The sequence below is a fragment of the Stegodyphus dumicola genome, chromosome 3 (assembly GCF_044657685.1).
Source record: "Stegodyphus dumicola isolate Sdum_Otavi_A_Nest chromosome 3, ASM4465768v1".
Lineage (NCBI taxonomy): Eukaryota > Metazoa > Arthropoda > Arachnida > Araneae > Eresidae > Stegodyphus > Stegodyphus dumicola.
Window position 1 is genome coordinate 107,114,449 of NC_140770.1, and position 18,422 is coordinate 107,132,870.

At 33.7% G+C, this 18,422-nt stretch overlaps 1 protein-coding gene across 4 annotated transcripts in view; it reads left to right on the forward strand.

Annotated features, from left to right (window-relative positions):
- The first annotated feature begins 14,040 nt into the window (after window positions 1-14,040).
- Window positions 14,041-18,422, forward strand: part of LOC118197347 (uncharacterized) — a 194,964-nt gene continuing 190,582 nt past the window's right edge. For 2 of the 4 annotated variants that reach the window (XM_035368846.1, XM_035368847.1), the window contains exon 1: window positions 14,043-14,378. The gene's annotated coding sequence lies outside the window, so the exon portion shown is untranslated. Of the gene's footprint in view, window positions 14,379-18,422 lie in introns of all 4 variants that reach the window. The other 2 variants (XM_085813143.1, XM_085813142.1) reach the window with 2 other exon arrangements.

Below are 18,422 nucleotides of genomic sequence, written 5' to 3' on the forward strand. Positions count from 1 at the left end.
CACAGATACATTTTAAAATACGGTGCACCGATAAAAGTCATTAGCGATAACGGAAAACAATTCATTAGTCAAGTATTTGAAAACATATGCAATGGACTTGGCATACGCCATATCAAAATGGTTCCGTATAGACCACAGGCTAACATAGCAGAATGAGTTAATAAAAACATAGTAAAAATAATTCGCAGTTACGTGAGCACACATCACAAGCGCTGGGATGGCTACATAAATGAATTAGCTTATGCTTTAAGAACGGCACATCATGATACTACGGGAAAAACTCCAGCAGAATTATTTTTAAGCAGAAAGTTAATTACGCCTTTAGATAAATTATTCTTTGTGCAAGAGAATTGCAAGAGAAAGAGAGCAGGAGTTTAAACAACAAGATGTGCAAAAGTTGATTGATCAGGCGCTTAAAACCTCGGATACGGCAAGAAATAGATAAAAGTTATATTATGATAGAAAACGCCGTGAAGCAGATTTTAAAGTTGGGGATAAAGTATTGAAGCGGAAATTTTCTTTATCAAGTGCCCCAGACAATTTTACGGCAAAGCTAGCTCCAAAGTTTGAAGGCCCCTATGTAATTCAGGAAATCAAAGGGGTAGTATTATATCTTAAGAACGACAGAGGGGAAATCTGTAAAGCAAGTCCCGACCAGGTGAAAAAATACTATAATCCAAATGATTTTGAAATCCTTAAAAGTTTTTTTGCAGGACTCAAGTCTAAACGAAATAGAAGGGCCAGAGACTACAACAACTATTCCACCACCCAAGAAACAGAGAACTGAAGAGAGACCTAGCACTTCTACAACCCAGACGTCGGTATCAAAAAGGAAAAATGATTTTCAAACTCCGGCGTTTAAGAAAAACAAAAATACAGATGAACCGGGTAAAGAAACCGTGGTAAAGAGAAAAACACCACCTACAAAGGATAGCAGGAGAAATTACACATCAAGGAGAACGCGCACACGGCCACAGAGTCAGGTGCCAGCAAGGCCGCCGTTCCGGAAACTGAAACGCCAGCAGGAGGCACAAAAATACGAGGAACAGAAGAAATTCAAGAAGGACTCCAGACCGGAGGACGTCAAGACCAGCCGTCCCAGGCAGAAACGCAAAGGCCAACAACCAGACGATTACTCCGTCAAGAGGCCAGCATGTAGAGGACGCAAAAGAAAGAGCAACGTGGACGACACTCGGAGATCAATAAGGAGAAGATTGACATCCATGAAACCTCTAACTTGAGATCAATTTTGCCAAAAACGGATGACGGAGTTTCAAGCATCGAAAACTCAAAGATAAGTTAAAACCTTCTATAAATTTTTCTTTCTGTTTTGTTCCGAAATGTTATGCATAAGTACGAAGTTCTATGTTTTGACGAAAGTCAATAAGTCTCGGTTGAGACTTAGTTTGTTTTACTTTATTTAGCTAAGGCAAAAGTATTATTTTCTTTAAGTGTAAAAGCTAAAAACAAGCATTTTCTGTTGGTCGAAAGACTAATTCTGTTATGTTAAAGCCAAAATTTGGCCGGAGATAAAAATAACTTCGTATTCTTGTATTAATAAGAATTTTACTTTCAGTGCCGCCAGCTTGGCGAAGAATGAGTAAAGTAAAAATTTATTTTCTCTTATTCATTTTATGGTAAATTGTAAAAAGCATATGTATTAAAAATTTGTAAATGTATGTAAATACTTGAAGGTTATGTAAAAGTAGAAGTTAGTCTAGAAGCATAAAATTGTAGATGCTAAAAGTGAATGCTTAAAAACAATGAAGTCAAAATTTAAGTAGTAAATTGTAGATAAAGTCATGCTTTAGAGCGAAAGCCTGCATGTTTAAAGATGAATGAGGGGGAAGTTAGAATGAATGTGTTTTGTAGGGTTCTCCACCTACATTTGAATTTTTAAGACTATTAAAGTAGCTCATTGAGTTGTAGAATGTCGAGTAAGGTGTGTCTATTTGGTTGTTGAATTCTAACAAATCATGGTGGTTAGGGAAGTGTTGTAAGACTAAAACACGAATATTCCCGTTTGACACCACACACGGTGGAGAGCCAGGGTAAAGTTAAATTAATGCTTGAAAAATTGAATGAATGTGAAGTAAGCAATAACTAAGAAAAACGAATCGTTTAAAAACAAAAATTTATTGTGTCAAGAAAGTGTAAATTATAATGTATGTAGAAAGATACTGATACTTATTCCTTCCAGATGCTGGAAGGAAAGACCAAGATTGATTGATGAAGTCCAGGAAAAGTTGCTGTAAGAAGAAAGCTTTGTAACGAGCAACAGAATTTTAGTATAATTGTTACATAAGATTTTTTTTTTGTGTGTAAACGAGGTTCTCGCCAGTTAGTTCAGAATTAGAGAAACTTACAACAGGTCGTTTGTAGGACCTGCTTCCATGTTTTCCAAATTCTGGCAGCGGCAAATGTAGGGTTTATATTTATTTTAACTAACATTTATTTTAAGTTTAAACTATCTTTCCTGTCAAGCCTTACTTTCCCCTGGAACTGCCAATGCCAGAATATGTAAATTTTAGTAGAACGCGCAAGCATTCAAATTATCAGCGGAAGTATTCTGATTTAAATAGAAGGAAACGAGTTCGGTGAGGGATTCTTACTTAGCGAACGCGGAGGTAGTTAGCGAGAATTGAAGAACCCCGCGTTGCGGCCTATGTGCTTGGCGGGAAGTAGTGGTCATCGTTCCAGTGAGCTTCAAGTCTGCTGAATTAGCAGCGGTATTGTAAAACGCGGTGAGTTAGTTATTTTAGAGAGCCTCGTAGTTAGAATCTTGTCTTTACTTTCTTTTCAGGTTATTATTTTTATTTGACTGCCAAGTTGGCACAGTCTGTAAGCGTCAAGAGGACGCAATTGTAATTTATTACGTTGAATAAAAAGGGACTTAAACCCTTCACAAGCTTCTATCTTTTATACAAGTTTTCACAGTCACCTCTTGGTTGTGTGCAAGTTGGAGGCGCGCAACGTTATAAAGCTATTTGTAATATATGCTAAGTTCTTTTTAAGAAACTTATTTTTCAGTATATAGCACTCATTTTTTTTTATTAATTAATCAATTTGAACATATATTTTCTATTTTTCCCTGTGTTAGAATTTCAACTTTTTTTAATTAATCAATTTAAACATACATTTCTTAACTTATTTTTCAATATGCAAGAATTTCAACTCTTTTAATTAATCAATTTAAACATATATTTCTTAACTTTTGTTTCAATATGTAAGAATTTCACCTTTTTTAATTAATAAATTTAAACAAATATTTCTTAACTTATGTTTCAATATGCTAGAATTTCATATTTTTTAATTTATCAATGTAAACATATATTGCAAAATGAAGGTACTTACCCCTAGATGACATTGCTTGTACAATCTTTGTCTTCTTAAATTATGTTATTTATATTTATATAAAAATTTCACTTTTTCACTAGAATATTTTTATCCAGGTTCTCACAGTTTCATCTTTTCACAAGAAAATTTTTATCTAGTTTCTCACAGTTTTGCAAGAAAATATGTATCCAGGTTCTCACAGTCAACAAGTTCACAAGAAACTGTGTGTGTATATGATAATCAGGGCTAGAAAGGGGGCATATGTCCGTGGGCACATCATCCAAGGGAAGCCAAAATGATGTTACGAATTTTTAGAGTTGAATGTTTTCCATTTTAGGCCAGTAGTCGGGAGGGCCACAAGATCTTCAGTTGTCCCTGGGCGCTGAAAACAGTAACTATGACTCTGACGATAACTTATAACATTTCATTTTTTCACAAGAAAAACTGTTATAGATTCATTCCTTGTTAAAATCCAATACTTCGTTTCACTGAACTCCACTCTTATAGATCGAGGCCTGTTCATCAGATCTGAAAAAGAACAATTTTTACAAGCATTTTGCATTTTGAAATTAGAAATGATTCCATTTCCACATCACCTTAAGACTTACACGTACTTAAAAAAAGAAAAATCTTTTCTTCTGCTTTTTGACTATTCATTTTAATTGAAGCATTACCAAATTTTGTAAATTAGAGTTTTTATAATTATATTTAAATCAATTATTTATAAAAAATCAGATTACTGTTGCTCATATTTAAAGTCTCAATTTGCAGTCTTAATCCAGATAACAACTATTGCATAAATCACCCGTTATCATAATCCAAAGATCAGCAGCATACATTTTTTTCAAAATCGTGCATAATATTAAATATTGGCTTTTGATTGTCAAGTTGATGCAAATAAGATGAACTGTTTTTATGATTTTAGACTAGTAGTTTATTCTTCCATTCACTTATTACAGTATTTCCTTTTTTATATGCTCGACTATCCAAAATTTCAAGAGCTTTCCGGATATTTTTTTAGTTGAGTTTTTACTGTACAATCATTTCAGTATTTACATCGTCAAAATTGCACAGACACATACTTGAAGTGACTTTACTTTTACAGCTAAACACAGGAACTGGAAAACGAAAAAGTACTTATTCAGAGATTGTATTTCTTTTTCATTCATGAAAATCAAAGTTCATTACACAAACATGCAATCACACTGCACAAGCATGTATGGAAATTCTTAACACATTTAGTAATCCTGGTAATTGATTACACATTTAGTAAATAAATCAGAAAATATTTTAATGTATAACAAATGAATAAAGTAGTTAAGCTTTTATAAAACAGAGCATAATACTGCAGTTACAAAGATATTTAATGTTATAAAAGTTAGGTAATTTAGTAAATTTTAGTTTTTCACCAAAGCAATGAAATATTTTGATAATTATGAAGTTCCTAGTATATCTTTATAAATGAACTTTATTGCTGTTTTAAGCAATTAAACAACTGTCCAAGTTATTTTAATACTTTTGAAATATATACACTAAAAGAAACATTTATTAATCTATTTGTCAACCTTGATTTTGGCATAAAAGTCTGCAGAATGCTTCGTAGTTGTTAAGCACACAGAGGCACTGCAATTCTTTCTTATTCCTTGATATGAAGTTTTCTGCAAGTTTTTTTTTTTTAATTAAAATATCTGTGTTGGCACACATACAATTTTTGTATAGCGACTTCAGATGTGGATAATTTTCTCGAACACTATCGTTTGTTTTACTGGCGTCGCTGAATTTTGCGATGAATGCATCACATTTATTGCCGAGTATCACCTTCCAGATTTTTCATACTGTTAAGTCAGCAGTGAATTATTCTCCTCTTTCCTCAAATACCCTACGGTGATAAACAATAACCATTCACTAAAGATATTGCGTAAATTTCCACTCATAATAATTAAAATTGCGAAAATCTCACAATTAGCACCTAAACATACTATTCAGAACCACAATTCTTTCGAAAGCGCGCCGTAGTATTCAAAAGCGGGGTACGCCGTCTTGCCAGGTGAAACTAGTCGATATTTCCGTGACGTCAAAAATTCGAAAAGTGGGGTAGGGTTTGGAAATACGCTAGGCAAGTTTCACAGCGTCTGCCCATGCTGAGAATGAGGGTGTCAATGAGTTGTTGACGCATCGCTGCCCATTCGTCTTGCAGCGCCAATCGAAGCTCCGGAATCGTTACTGGTGGTAAGGTACGAGCTGCCAAGCGTCTGCCTAGAAAATCCCATACATGCTCGATGGGGTTGAGATCGTGCCGGCCAATCCATACGTTCAATATCCTCACTCTCTAAGAGCTGTTCGGCAGCTACTGTGCGATGACAATGGTGCATTGTCGTCCATGAAAAGGAACTGCGGACCCATAGCGCCTCTAAAAAGAGGCACATATGGAATAAGAATCACGTTACAATAACGGGACCCGTTGACTGAACCTGCGTCGAAGATGTGAAGGTCTGTATGACTACCAAGCATGATGCCTCCCCAAACGAGAACACCGCCACCTCCATACCTGTCCCTTTCAATGATGTTCGAGGGATGATTGCGGCTTCCCCGCTCTCTCCAGATGAGTATGCGATGAGAATCGCTACTCGGACTGAATCTGCTCTCATCTGTAAAGAGTACTTGTCCCCATTCATTGTCTCTCCAATTCCGGTGTTCCCGGCACCACAGAGAACGCCTTCTCCGATGGGCAGGCGTTAGAGGTACACACCGTACAAGGCGTCGTGCAAACAGACCACCACCGTGCAGTCTTCTGGCTACGGTAAAACGCTATATCGGTCGTCCAATTGCCTGTGTCGTGTGTCTAGCGATTTCTCCCGCTGTCTGCCGCCTGTTTTTTCTGGCCTGTAAGGCAATATACCAGTCATCTGCGAGTGTGGTTCCTCGTGGACGACCACTACTAAACCCCCCGGATAGCTGTTCCTGTAGTTTGAAATTGTCTCCAAAGTCGTGAAACGATGCTGTGAGCAATTCCGAACTCTGCAGCCACACTTGTCACACTGCGGCCTTCTTCCAACTTCCCAATGATTTGACCTCGGGTAAAAGCATCCAGATGTCGTCTAACAGATTCATTATTCGCCATTTCTCGCTGAGGCAGCAACTCGGTGTGATTTTAACTGCTATACGGCGTGCAATCTCTCTGCCAGAAATACTGATCTTACACCGACAACATGCTTTATATTACTCAGACACTCCCCCATTATGTCTACATGCATATCTGCGCATGTGCTACCGTGCATCACCTTACTTAATCTCCTGATTGTCCTTTCTGTCCGTTCTGCCTCTTCGTTCAGCTGATATGCTAATTTTTCGACTTCGTCCTCAATTTTTGCACACCAGTGTAATTGTCTTAATTACCGCGAATGGTCTTGGGGCATAAATTTTAATTACATTTGTAAAAATTCTATGTAGTTGTATGCCAGTATTTTTTTTAGAAGTAAAAAGAGAGCCAATGGTTACATTTTTGTTTGCATTCTCATTAATAGTTTTTCTCTAAGTTTATTTGATGTTGGTGCATCCATCCCATTTCTCTTACAAGAGATTTTGGGCCATTCAACCATCGTGAACAAAATTGCAACGAAAACAAAATTCTTTTTATTATCCTTTGAGACACTACTGAATTTTCCAATGCTTAGGAAATATTATGCGCTTACTTGACAATAAATTTGATTAGAAATAAGAAACATAGTTTATAAATGATGCCTATTACAATTACAAATTGCATGCAAGACATTACTAAGATTGCCGAAAAAACTAAATCTTAGCTGCGCGTATGCAGTTGCTTTGAAATTTGATTCGAGCTGTTTGGAAATCATCAAACATAACACATAAATCAAGTGAAAAGCAATAAAATCAGAATTAAAATATGGAAATGTTTAATTTAAAATTCCTGGCAAATGTTAAAAAACATCCAAAATTCTCTTCAAATTCCGTGTATCTTTTATTGTCAAATAAATTTCTTTGAATTTGGTGACCCCCCACAAATTTGTTCATAACTCCCAGGTTAAAATTTTGTAAAAAAAACAAGTTATCAATTGCATTTTGAAAAAAAAAAATGATTTCAGGCTTGTCTTGAACAGAACAGCATACAATAGAGTATTTTCAAATTTACGGGAAAGTACGACTTATGTGAAGATTGATAAACATTGGCTGTCTAATGTGAAAAGTGAATTACGGTTTAATATGTTCATAACTTGTGTATTTTGATTATCTAACTAAATAAAGAATGATCCGTTCTTGCAAATTTCTGCTGGAATAACTGCTAGAATATCTATCCCATTTCAGGTGAACAGAAAGCAAGTGTTGTATTCTTATTCAACAATTACAATACTCTTGCATAATACTTACAAGGAATGAGTTAGGTTATTTAACTAAAGTGCTGTCAATTTTATTTCTTATTTACATGAAGGATGTATCACACAATGCTGTGTAGGCTGCTGACCTAGCAATGATGACTCAAAATGCATCTTTGCATTCAGGCATACACTCTTTATAAGAATATAACCATGCACTGGAGTCCTAGCTTCAGCAGATACATTTTGTTGTGCTATGCAATCTCTGTGGGTCTTAAATTCTAAAAACTTTTCCACTCCTAAATTCCAAAAATTCTGCTACTTGATATTTCTGTAAATTCCAAAATTTGCACGCCTGCCATAACTGTACTGGGTGTGGCCTCAGTTATCCAATGTTCCAACAAAATCAAATATTGTAACGTTATTTTAGACCAGACTTTCTTAAACTGTAGATCGCAACCCCCATCTACAGCAGGGGGTCGCAAAAAATTTCAGTAGGTTTGGTATTTCTTAAACTTAATATAATAATTTTCAATTACCCCATATTTTTACACAATGTATCTGAAAATAGATAAAGATAAGACCATACAGACAAAGAGAAAAACAAAAATGTTTCAACGCATTCTGTTTATAATATAAATGTTCACTTTACTTGCTTTGCATGTGACGCTGTCATTCCGTCTGTTAATTAATTAAAATTTTCACATTGTTCTATGTCTTAAAATGAGAAATTAAAGATATGACCTAAAACTGCAATACTATCTTACAATACAAGTGAAAAAATTGACACTCGCACGTGTGTCAGATTTTCGCAATGCTTATAGGGTCCCACAAAATTTTCATAAATATTTTGGGGTCGTGAAAAAATCTATGATAAAAAAGGCTCACGACTGAAAAAACGTTTAAGAAGCTCTGTTTTAGACCAATCAGTTTCCTGATGCCAACCCAGTTTTTTGCCTGTTTTGTTTCTCAGCCGAATTATGTTTCTATGGGAATTTTTCTATATTTTTACTGTTTCAGCTGAATGGAAAAACACGCTAAAATGTTTCAAATGACTATTAGGGGAAAAGAATCAAATACCCCACATTATTATTATCTCTGTTTATCTCCTATTTTGATTCTGAGTTATGTTTTTTAATAGAATTTTTCCATATTACATATTTCAGTTCAACAAAAAATCAACTTTTAAAATATTGAGGAAAAGCATGTACTAAAATGTTTCAAAATGAAAATGTGGGATAAATAAATTTATAAATTAGTTTTTTCTAGGAGTGTAGGAGTTCTTATATATAGTATATAAAGAAATTTGGAACCAACTTTTCACAAAGACTTAAAAATTGAAGTTCAGATGATCTTCATAAAATCTTATAAATGTAGAACAAGAATACTTTAAAATGTAAAAATTAACACGTTGACTGCCGCGCGCATTTTACGTGATTTGCCCATGACGGCAACTTGAAATTTTTATTTTTGCGATATATATTATGTCGAAATATTATCTACAGAAAATAATGTTATATAATTGTGCTTCATGCTGGGGGTCACCAGCGACCTCCAAACATCTGTAGAGTATTTTTGTGATTTATAATTTAAATTTTTACGATTTATTATTCTTCAGACCATTATAGTAACAATGGTACTATTTAAAAATTTATCAGTATCAATATTTATTCTCGTTATGTATTTTACTATTGGTCGCGTTGCCAGTGGCACCCACGGCGCTGTATAGCCAAGTCGAGTGCAGGTCACCGGTGACCACCACGGCAGTCAACATGTTAAAATAAACCATCACAAGAAAAACCAAAAAAGTAGTATAAAAAGAACAAGAAAGGTGAGGAATCCAACCAACTTTAACATAATATCATCAAGAGGAGGTATATCGAATTTAATTACATTTCCCCTTCTAAAACAAAATCCTTGCTTCTCTGTATCCAGAATCAGCTGATGAACCATTTCAATATATTTCTTTATCTTAATAGTTCACCAAAAAAAAATGCCCTTAAAAATGTAGAAAAAATTAAAATCCTGCAGTGGAAAATCTTTGAAAGTTCAAAATAATTTTAACACAAATCTTTACTAGAACCTCTTATCAAACAGCAGTAGCAAAGGAAAATGGGGGGGGGGGAAGTAAAATCAAAAGTTAAAAATATCTTCCAATTTAAAAAGATTTTACTAGTCTAAACAGGAGTTTATCAAGTTAATTTTAATTTCAATTTTTATTCTTTCTGAAAAATTGGTTCTAAATTTCTTTCTTTATATATTTACTGATCAATTTTTAGCAGCATAATGCACAAAAATTTTCCTTTTAAAACATTATTTGTATATACATAGTCCAAACACATCTGTATACAGTGGAATACGTTTAACGCGAAATATCAGTGAACACGAAATAATGCAACGGTCCCGACAAACTACTATGTATTTTCATGCATTTTTTTTCTCTTAACACGAAACAAAAATCGCTTAACACGAAAAGATATCCTTTCTGGAAATGAACAAAATGCAGAAAACACTGGTATCGCTGGCGAGATTTAAACGGGGTGTGAAATGAAAGAGTTTCACATGTTTCGTAGAAAAGAGGCTAATTTGGCTTTGAAATACCCTCGGAATAGCCTGTGACACGAGCCAGTTTTGTTTATCTACGGTACTTTCGCCTTCCACGTCTACAAACGCGACACAAACATCTCATCTCTCACCAGTTAGCTTTGGAATTCAGTGATGATTACATGGCAGTGTCAGTAAAAATTAGTGAGTTTGGCTCATATGTTGCACTGCATAGAATTCAGCGACTCCAAGGATGAATGAAAATTATTTTCATTACACACGATTCTCAAAAGTATCAGATTCTTCGGCGCCTAAAGAAATGGAGAAGTAGGATATTGAAACTGAGCTGACATTTAATGAAATATTTGAGAAAGTTTCTGTATTAATGAACTGTCTTACTGTACTATCGGAAGAGTTCGTTGCAGTAGTTGGGAAGACTCAGATAACCGGCACTTGGCGCAATTTTTTCCGCCATCTTGAATCGGCGAAAATCGCCAAATCCTCGGAAGGATTTTTTTGACACCAAAAGGGAAATGACGTGAAAAGAGGCTTTACAAAATTTCCCTCTTGAGCCCGATATAGGGAAGAAACCCGTGCTAGGCGAAAATGCTAAAAAAGACAATGCAAAGAAAAATATCAGATTATTTTCCCAAAACGCAAAAAATGTTTTGTTTTTCAAAAACTTGAAAATTTTGTATTGAATTCCATTAAGTTCTTGTGGAAGTTTTTGTTTCATTGGTTTTTATTAAATACATGCATATATACATATCTATGTAAATAAAATGTACTCTAATAAGCTTAATTTTGTTGAATATATATATATATATATATATATATATATTTCTTTTCTTTTCAATATTTTTTAACACGAAAAAATATTTCAGTCCCCTCAGTTTTGTGTTAAATGATTTTCATTGTATATCTGTTGCACATAAATCTCTTTCTTACATAAAACAACTGTGAAATCTTAAAAAAGTACATAGTACGAAATTTATAATGGCAAACATTAAAAAATAGATGAAAGTAAATAAAATTTAAATTATATAATGTACTTTATATTTTTTAATTACTTAAAACATGGAAGTTATTTGGCAGAGATTGTTGGATATAAAATTACTATTTCAAATTTTCAGATTACTATTGTTCATATTTAAAGTCTCAACTTGCTATTTTAATCCACATAACAACCATTGTAAAAATCACCCGTTATCATATTCCAAAGATCAGCAGCATACATTTTTTTTTCAAAATCGTGCATAATATTAAATATTGGCTTTTAATAATCAAGTTGATACAAATAAGATGAACTGTTTTTATGATTTTAGACTAGTAGTTTATTCTTCCATTCACTTATTACAATATTTCATTTTTTATATGCTCAGCTATCCAAAATTTCAAGAGCTTCCTGGATATTTTTTTGTTGAGTTTTTACTATACATATATTTCAGCATTTACATCGTCAAAATTACACAGACACATACTTGAAGTGAATTTACTTTTACAGCTAAACACAGGAACTGGAAAACAAAAAAGTATTTATTCGGAGACTGTATTTCTTTTTCGTTCATGAAAATCAAAGTTCATTACACAAACATGCATTCACACTGCACAAGCAGTTATGAAATTCTTAATACATTTAATAATCCTGATGATTGATTACGCATTTAGTAAATAAATCAGAAAATATTTTAAATGAATAGTAAGTAGCTAAGCTTTTAGTTAGTAGTTAGCATTTAGAAGTAGTTAAGCTTTTATAAAACAGAGCATTACGAAGATATTTAACGTTATAAAGTTAGGTAATTTGGTAAATTTCAGTTGTTCACCAAAGCAATGAATTATGAAGTTCCTTGTATATCTTTATAAATGAACTTTATTGCCGTTTTAAGCAATTAAACAACTGTTCAAGTTATTTTAATAATTTTGAAATATATACACTAAAAGAAACAATAAAATGTATTAATCTATTTGTCAACCTTGATTTTGGCACGAAAGTCTGCACAATGCTTCGTAGTTTTTAAGCACATAAAGGCACTGCAATTCTTATTCCTTGATCTGAAGTTTTCTGCAATTTTTTTTTTTTTTTTTAAATTTAACTTGCTCTATTGGCACACATACAATTTTTGTATAGTGGCTTCAGATGTGGATAAGTTTTTCGAACACTTTCGTTTGTTTTACTGGCGTTGCTGAATTTTGCGATGAAATGCAGCTCATTTATTGCCGAGTACCACCTTCCAGATTTTTCATAGTGTTAATGTATACATCAGCAGTGAATTATTCTCCTCTTTCCTCAAATACACTACGGCGATAAACAATAACCAGTCACTAAAGATTTTGCGTAAATTCCCACTCATAATAATTTAAATTGCGAAAATCTCACAATTAGCACCTAAACTCACTATTCAGCAGCACAATTCTTTCGAAAGCGCGCCGTAGTAGTCAAAAGTGGGGTAGGCGTCTTGCCAGGTGAAACTAGTCGATATTTCCGTGACGTCAAAAATTCGAAAAGTGGGGTAGGGTTTGGAAATACGCGTCCCACAGGGGTCGGCACTTTCGCCCTACCTTTTTAATATTTATACACAAGATATCCCTAAAGACCCTTCTGTTTATCTTGCACTCTTTGCCGATAACACCGCCATACTTACTAAATCCTGCACTGTTATCGCCGTAAGAAACCAACTCCAAAGCCATCTCATAAAACTGGAAAAATGGCTTACCCTTTGGAGGATTAAAATTAACACTGATAAAACTAAGGCGATAATTTTCCGTAAAGGAAACATGAAATACTATCCTCCACCCCCTGAAATATTTGACGAAGAAATAGACTGGATTAATGAAACCAAATACCTTGGAGTCACCCTTGACCAAAAACTTACCTTCAGAACCCATTTCCGGTCCGTAGTACAAAAATTTAAAATCACCACAGCTACTATGCGACCTCTTCTTGGTAGAAAAACAACTTATCTACTACAGACAAATTAATCCTTTATCGCTCCATACTGCGCCCAGCTCTTCTTTATGCAGCACCGATCTGGGGACATGCAGCTAAAACCAATATTAAAAAATTACAAATTCTACAAAATAAAATTTTACGAGAAATTATCAATGCTCCTTGGTATATTCCCAACATCTACATCCACAGAGACCTTCGAATGGAACTTATTCAAGAGTATATTAAACGATTAACGGTCAACTTCTTTTATTCAGTACAAACCCACAGTAATAGCCTTATTAGCACTCTCAGACACTCCCCGCGTCCCAGAGAAAAACATCGCTACCCTTGTGATATCCTCCCCACATAGGATTCACAACCTTAATTGACTCATTCACGCAAAACTGACTCTGCGGTTTTACCACCCGCGGCTGCATCTTATAACGACACTGAACTTGACACCTCCGCTTTTTTCGCCGCCGCTAGTGTGGACCTTACTCTCTTTCATAAGCCTCCCACACTCCTTTCACCCTTCTCTTTCTCCCCCCTCCCGATCTTTATCAGAAGTCGAGTAAAAAGATGTTTCTACATCTTGACACTCGAGAATAAAATACGATCTGTGTGTAGAAAGCAAGGTTTTTCTTATAATAGATAAACAAGCAAACAAAAAGAACAAAGGTCTCTCAAATTTAAAGACAATTTTAAAAAAGGTCCCGTGTAATTCGAGTATTGTTTATTACTTCTAAGACCAAAAGAATTACGATATTATATCATGATCAGACATTAACTAATACACAAAAAGTTGGATTACGAGTCTGAGAAAACAATGTATAGAGAAAGCATTATGCATTCCGTCTGCTTAAATATTAAACTTCGGTAGAATTGGCATCACGGTTTTGTAGATGGTTTGTTGACGCCATAGGCCTAAAATTTGTCTCTAGCTGATGACAGTCGAATGTAGGTCGTGAAGTTAACTCTCTTTGGCCTTGCGAGGCCTTGGAGAAACTATTTAAATAATTTTTATATAAAACATTATTCTAGGTATTTTTACGTAGGTCTTTTAGTCGTAACTTAATATTTTTAATGCTGAAAGCAATTGTCAAACGCACAGCTGTGATAGCTCCCTGTTGCCTTTATATTTTTCATGGATGAAAGTAGGCTAAACTTTCTTTAAATGACAGTTCAGCCAAGGTCGCATTGCGACGACTTACATTTCAATCAAAATAATTTTCTGTAATGTAAGTTATTTATTTATCTATTTTCTGTAATGTAAGTTATTTATTTATCTTTTTATATTGTTATTGGATATGATAGTTAATTTTGAAAAATATTACTGCAACATTTTTATGAAAGTAATTTACATGAATTAAAATTGGTTAATCTTTGGATTATGGTAACTTGGTGATTTTTTGGCGAAAATTTGGTGACAAACTCTGCTACAGCAACCCTCTATTTTTTTTTTCACCGCCATTTTGTCTTCACGAAGTAAAGACATGTTTCTTTTCTTTTTATTTACTCAACACTTTTTACAACCATCTGCTAGCCGAATTACACTTATGCTAGAAATTTTATGGAACAAAACTGCTTAATCATGACAAATATTAACTGCAAAATTGGGAAAAAGTTCAGAATCGCAAGCTCCTTGCCGCGATTTTCAGAATCGCACATACACAGTAACCATGTACACGTCGACTTATTTTTACTTAAAAAAAATCCCAGAATTGCACAAAAATGGCATTGCGCACACTCTTCACTATATCCTTGTACACTGCTTTTTTCTCATAAATTAGAAAAATTTCACAAAAATGCATGAAAATTTTGTGAATCTTTAAATTCGGTAAAAAGTACATATATGAAATTACTTGATCCCGAAAAAGTACTACTAGCCGAATTACGCTTATGCTAGAAATTTTATCAAACAAAACTGCTTAATCATGACAAATATTCACTGCAAAATTAGGAAAAATTGCACAATACCATCCTCCTTACGCATTTTTAAAATAACACATACACATAAACCATGTACACGCCGACTTATTTTTACTTAAGAAAACATCCCAGAATTGCACAAAAACGGCATTGCGCACACTCTTCACTATATCCATGTACACTGCTTTTTTCTCGTAAATTAGAAAAATTTCACGAAAATACATGACAATTTTCTCAATCTTTAAACCCGGTAAAAAGAACATATATGAAATTACCTGATCGCGAAAAAGTATTTACCCTTTCCAAATATGAACATTTCCACATACAAAATAAATAAAATATCCAAAAACTTTTACCTCTAAATCATCTATTACATTATACACGTCACCAACGAATTCATACTGCAAGCATTACAAATACTTAGTATCAAATATTTAAATTATTTCCATGCACGTTTATTTCAACTTAAACGTATACCAAATTCCTACAAGCATAAAATTCACAAAATAACTATCATTTCATTAAAATATCACTGAACCATGTACACGTCGACTTATTTTTACTTAAAAAAACATCCCAGAATTGCACAAAAATGGCATTGCACACACTCTTCACTATATCCATGTACACTGCTTTTTTCTCATAAATTAAAAAAATTGGCTGATCTTTGGAATATGGTAACTGGTAGTTTGGCGACATTTTGGAGGCGATAAAGGTTACTACCTAGGACTTTGGTAATAATGTGAGATGTCCTCAGTTCTGATTACGCATTATTTTGTGTGAGGGGAAATGAGAGATCATGAGATATGTCATGTGACATTAATGGACGAATTACAGTTCTTTAATCGGAAAAGGGGGGGAATTTGGAAAACTGTAGTACTATATTATTTTGTATTAAGCTTCATTGTGTGTTGTGTGAAATGGTGGAAGTGTGCGTGCCATGTAATGAAGATTCTGAAGATTAGGTAAGTTAGTATTTTTAATCATTTGAGGATATTATTTTTATGCATTGTTCTAAATGTAAGGAGAAAATAAGTTAATATGGTATTATTGGAAAATTGTTATTATCAATGATTTACTTTAAAGTAATTAGGATTGTAATCTAATTTTTATTAATTTAATGTATGTGCTTATTTATATTTTGAGTAGTGTTTTTTAATTTAATTATATTTTAATTTAATGATCGTGATTTTGTGAGTTATATGTTTGTAGTATTTTGGAATACGTTTGAGTAGAATACGTTGAGTATTTTCATGCATTTTCGTGAAATTTTCCTAATTTATGAGAAAAAAGCAGTGTACATGGATATAGTGAAGAGTGAGTGCAATGCCATTTTTGTGCAATTCTGGGATGTTTTTTTAAGTAAAAATAAGTCAATGTGTACATGGTTTAGTGATATTTTAATTAAATGATTGTTATTTTGTGAATTTTATGTATGGAAGTAATTTAAATATTTGACACTAAGTATCTGTAACCATTTGTAATGTTTGCGGTATGAATTCGTTGGTGACGTTTATAATATAATAGATAATTTAGAGGTAAAAGTTTTTGGATATTTTATTTATTTTATATGTGGAAATGTTCATCTTTGGAAAGGGTATATATTTTTTGCGATCAGGTAATTTCATACATGTTCTTTTGGCTAATCTTTGGAATATGGTAACTAGTAGTTTGGAGACATTTTGGTAAGGCGATAAAGGTTACTAGCTAGGACTTAAGCAGTGTACATGGATAAAGTCAAGAGTGTGCGCAATGCCATTTTTGTGCAATTCTGGGATGTTTTTTTAAGTGAAAATAGGTCGACGTGTACATGGATGATACCGTGTATGTGCAATTCTTAAAAACGCGGCAAGCAGTTTGCGATTCTGCACTTTCTCCCAATTTTGCACATAATCTTCGTCATGATTAAGCACTTTTGTTCCATTAAAGTTCTAGCATAAGCGTAATTCGGCTAGCAGATTGCTGGAAAAAAAATGTTGAGTAAAAAAAAAAAAAAAAAATGCCTTTACTTCGTGAAAACAAAATGGCGTCCAAACAAAAGCTAGCAGGTTGCTGTAGCAGGGTTAGTTGCCAAAGTTTCGCCAAAAAATCGCCGAGTTACTGTAATCCAAAGATTAACCGTTCTTTTTACCGGATTTAAAGATTGTCAAATTTTCATGCATTTTCGTGAAATTTTTCTAATTTATGAGAAAAAAGCAGTGTATATGGATATAGTGAATGTTGGCAGTGGTGATAAAGGCAAAGCATGTTTTGCTTCCCTTAAAATAAAGCTAAGACTAAACTAAATAAAATCCTTGCTTTATTCCGTAAATAAAATAAAAGAGCTAACACTTTAACCTTTACATTTAAAATCATTTAGTGAAAGCAAAGTAGCAGTATGCTAACTCATAATAACACAAGAGAACAAGAACACCAAAAACCTTTCTGGTGATACCGCCGTACATATATATTATATTCGGCCAACCCGCCGATCTTGACGTTATCGGCCAATCAGCGGCAACCACGTTAGCTTACCGCCGATCGACCTCCGATCAAAATTTGCATGTGGAAAACTAAAGCCAACAAACGGTCCTCTTTTCCCCATGCAAAGACAAAAACAAAACTTTCACAGAAGTTCATAGTTCAGTTCTATTATACAAAAATACTTATTGTCTTTAAACACCGAAAACATCTAAACAAAACTTTCTTAAATTAACAGCAGTCACTGCTTTTGTAAATAAGTCGGCAGTATTTAATTTACTGGTGATAAATTCAAGGTCAAACACTCCATCATTTACTAGTCTTCTAACAAAGTGATATTTTACGTCTATATGCTTAGTTCAGCGATTTTCTATTGGCGATCTAGAAAAATCAATGGCAGACTTGTTATCACAAAATAGTTTACACTCTCTTAAATTAAACTTTAAAATTTCATCTTGTAAGACATTTTTCGTCCACATTAATTCCTTCGCTGCTTCAGATAAGGCGATATATTCCGCTTCCATGGTTGATAAACTTACACATTTTTGTTTAACAGTTTTCCAGATTACCGGTACTTCATCTAAATATAATATAAATCCTCCCATGGACACGCGGTCATCTCTATTACTTGCATAATCAGCATCTGAATAACAATGTAAATTTAGATGTTTAACTTATATAATTTAGTACTATTGAGATAACCAAGCAATTTCAACAATGCTTCCCAATGCCTAATTCCAGGATTCTCCTGAAATTGTGATAAGATATTCACTGCATATGTAATATCAGGCCTTGTCCTGTTAGCTACAAAAACTAAACATCCTAACAGATTTCTAAAGGGTAATGTATGCATTTCCGTAATTTCTGCACTTGTAGATGGACAATCTAATTTT